Source organism: Tupaia chinensis, unplaced genomic scaffold (assembly GCF_000334495.1).
Source record: "Tupaia chinensis unplaced genomic scaffold, TupChi_1.0 Scaffold000102_1, whole genome shotgun sequence".
NCBI lineage: Eukaryota > Metazoa > Chordata > Mammalia > Scandentia > Tupaiidae > Tupaia > Tupaia belangeri.
Genome location: NW_006159566.1, coordinates 1,838,714 through 1,841,873, shown reverse-complemented (window position 1 = coordinate 1,841,873; position 3,160 = coordinate 1,838,714). Strand labels below are relative to the sequence as shown.

Genomic DNA, 3,160 nt, shown 5'->3' with positions numbered 1-3,160 from the left:
CCAGCCGAAGGACTGTGCCATGACAGCCACACGTCTTATTAGCAGTTTTCTCCAGACCTCGTATTCACTGCCTATGGCTCGGTTAATTGCTTCTGTCTTTTCCCAGTGGGCTGGGCCCGTTGACTTCTTCAAGAAAGGCTTTCCCGTTGCTAAAGTTTTCTTTAATTTTTTCTCAATCCCGCTGGAGAATTGGAACATAGTTATACTGGCTGGAGGTTTGGAGATTCTCAGTGCAATGAGGGGGGCAGTTCTTTTTTTTTTTTTTTTGAGAGGTTTTTGCTATAGGGCGCATGTGTTCGCCAGAAAGAAAGAGACAGAGACAGAAAGCGAGAAATCACCCCCCAGGAGGGATGGCCACGCCACAATCCCTTCTCCTCCATTCTCTTCTTGGGATCTTGGGCACGCACGCACACGCGTCCAGAGTGAGTTTAAGCCACCGGGTCTGGGACTCAAACCGCGATCGGCTATATGGGAGTCCAGCGACATAGCCATCACACCAACTGCTGGTCCCGAGGAGGCAGTTCTGAATGAGAAGGTGCTTGGTCACATCCCCACAAGTCAAGGGAAGATACGGCCAGTTCACCTCCCCTAGGAGCCCACCCACCTCAAGCTGGACTTCCTCAGCTTCACTCGGCCTGTCCGTGGCTTGCACGCGTTCCTCTAGTTCACAGAGCACTGAATTCACACACCAGCCGCGCACACGGTTTGCTAAACTCAGGGAACTGGCTCCAACAGAGACTGCCTGAGACAGAGTGCCATCTTCCAACCACGGACCCTCGTAACTAGATCTTCCAGTGACTCCAGATGTCAGTCTCCACGAGGTCACGCTCCGTGCTACCGTGTATTCAGACTTCCGAGTGGTCAGGGTCCCCTCTTCTCCGGCAACGCGTCCAGTGCATGCGCTGCCTCCCCGGTTTCCCATCCGCAGCCGGTGCCTCAGCTTCTGCAGTGCCTGATTTTAATGTAAAATAAACTAACCGGCACGATGATGCTGCAGAACTGCAGTCTCCTGTGGTTTATTGATTGCATCCATAATTAAAGACATGCCGAATTTCAGCAAGAGGTTGGTGACGATGAGAATGTAACTTTCCTCCAATCCAGGTTTGCCCTGAGTCGTCCTGGACCCCCTGATCCTCTAGTTATGACTCCCTGGACTCCAGAGGGGAAAGTCAGTACAATTCTTTGTCTCCAGAGCCCAGTTCAATGGCCACACTTCAGGACATTGGGAACCACTGTGAAATTCAAGCACTTGCATATACGAGTCAAGGCAAAGAATGCTGACTCATGTTTGCACCTACTTCTTCAGACTTTCTGGGAAATCGAAATTCTAGGATCCAAAAGGAAAAAAAGAAAAGTAATCGCCACCTTAGTTTAAAAAAAAAGAAAAATCTACCAGAGGAGAGGAATGGAAACAAACTTTCCAGGACCTGATTAAAGGTTTAATCCTTGCAGAATCACCTAAGTACTGCCTGGCGTGCAGAGATGTGACTTACAGCTGTCTAGTTCTTTTCTTTTCTAGTTTGTCAGAGGGCACATGCACTTACCGGAAGTGGGGAGTGAGAAAGCACCCTCCATGGGGGATTGTCATGCAGCAATGCCTTCTCCAATTTTTCCTCCTTTAGGAATTTTGGGCGTGGACACACATATGCCTGATACGGTTTTTAAACCACCGGGTCTGGGGCTCAAGCCACACCATCAGTAGAGTGGGATCCAGCCACCCTAACCACCACACCCCCAACAGGCCCCCAGCTGCCTTTGTAGAGGTGTAGAAATGACAAGCTTATTTTCATTCTTATTAATGAATAATACTATTAAGGCTGGCCCTGTAGCCTAGGGAGCCGGGTCCCACATGGCTGGTCAAGGGTCAAACCTTGGCCCCTGTGGCTTGGAAAACACGTTGGGTGCTTGTGCCTGTGTGTCCCAAATCCTGACAGTATGGAGGAATGGGAAAGGCATGATCACACACAACTGGGGGTGAGGGGTGCTTCCCCTTTCCTCTAGCAGGTGCATGCACTCTCTGGCAATTAAAAAAAGAGTACCATTAAATTTTGCACACAGTAAAATATCTAAGTAGGCTGAGGTTATCAAATACAGTGCCTTAAATTTGGAATATTGAGTACCAACAGTTGGTGTAATGGCTACATCGCTGGACTCCCATGTAGTTGACCGTGGTTTGAGTCCCGGACCTGGTGGCTTAAACTCACGCTGGGTGCATGTGCATGCCATTCCAAGATCCTGAGAGGAGAATGGAGGAGAAGGGATTGCGGCATGGTCATCTCCTCTGGGGGGTGATTTCTCGCTTTCTGTTGCGTTCTCTCTGGCTAGTGCACATGCCCTATAGCCAAAACTTCTCAAAAAAAAAATTGAACCATTAAGTGGTGGGAAAAAGTCATGATGCATTTTTGCATAGGAAAACACATCATGCCTTTTCCCCTGACCGAATAACTGCCACCCTCTGGATGTATGTCCATCCCCACTTGATCTCTCATAAGTGACTCAGCTTTGCAGGCACAACGTCTTCCCCAGGAGGCATCCCAGAGATGCCTACCTGAGATTTAAATCTCCACAGGTGGGGTTCAGTTCCACCTAGGAACTACGAGAGCTGCCCCCTGGGCAAGCAAGCCCTTCTAAGCCTGGGTCTGCACACGTGCACGCGGGAATGATGGCACGGCCCCTCTGGGAGGACTGGATGAAGAAAGGCACAGGCTGCACTCGGCAGTGTCGGAGAGGCCCTCGGCCAGCACCTACTAGCAGCCGGCGGACGTGGTTCTTGACCAGATATGTTTTTTTTTTTTTTTTTTTTTTTTGATGGTGATAAAAGTGACAAGTATGTCATCAGTGAAGATACCTTGGAGAATACGAAGGCACGTAAGAGGCTGTAGATGCTCACCTCAGCCCAGCTTGGGCTGGCCCCCTTGGCACAGGAACAGAGGCACGGCATTTACGGAGTGCGGTGGTTGTAGCACTCAGGTCCTGCATGGCCAACGGTGTGGTGTGAGTCCCAGACAAGCTTGAGAAACAGCCCAGATGTGTGTGCCTGGGCCTCAACTCCCGAGAGGGAGAAACGAGGGAGGGGCAGAGGTCTCAGGGGCCTGACCATTGCCCCTGGGGAGGGACGGGTTGTCAGCTTGCTTTCTCTCTCTCTCTCTCTCTCTTTCTC

General features: G+C 50.5%; 1 long non-coding RNA gene across 1 annotated transcript in view; it reads right to left on the bottom strand.

Moving 5' to 3' along the window:
- The window catches only part of LOC114006948 (uncharacterized), a 7,128-nt gene extending 4,016 nt beyond the window's left edge, over window positions 1-3,112 (bottom strand). The window contains exons 1-2 of the long non-coding RNA XR_003548599.1: window positions 2,891-3,112; window positions 605-1,327 (exon numbers count right to left, since the gene is read on the bottom strand). This is a non-coding gene — a long non-coding RNA (uncharacterized LOC114006948). The remainder of the gene's footprint in view (window positions 1-604; window positions 1,328-2,890) is intronic.
- Window positions 3,113-3,160: the final 48 nt, after the last annotated feature.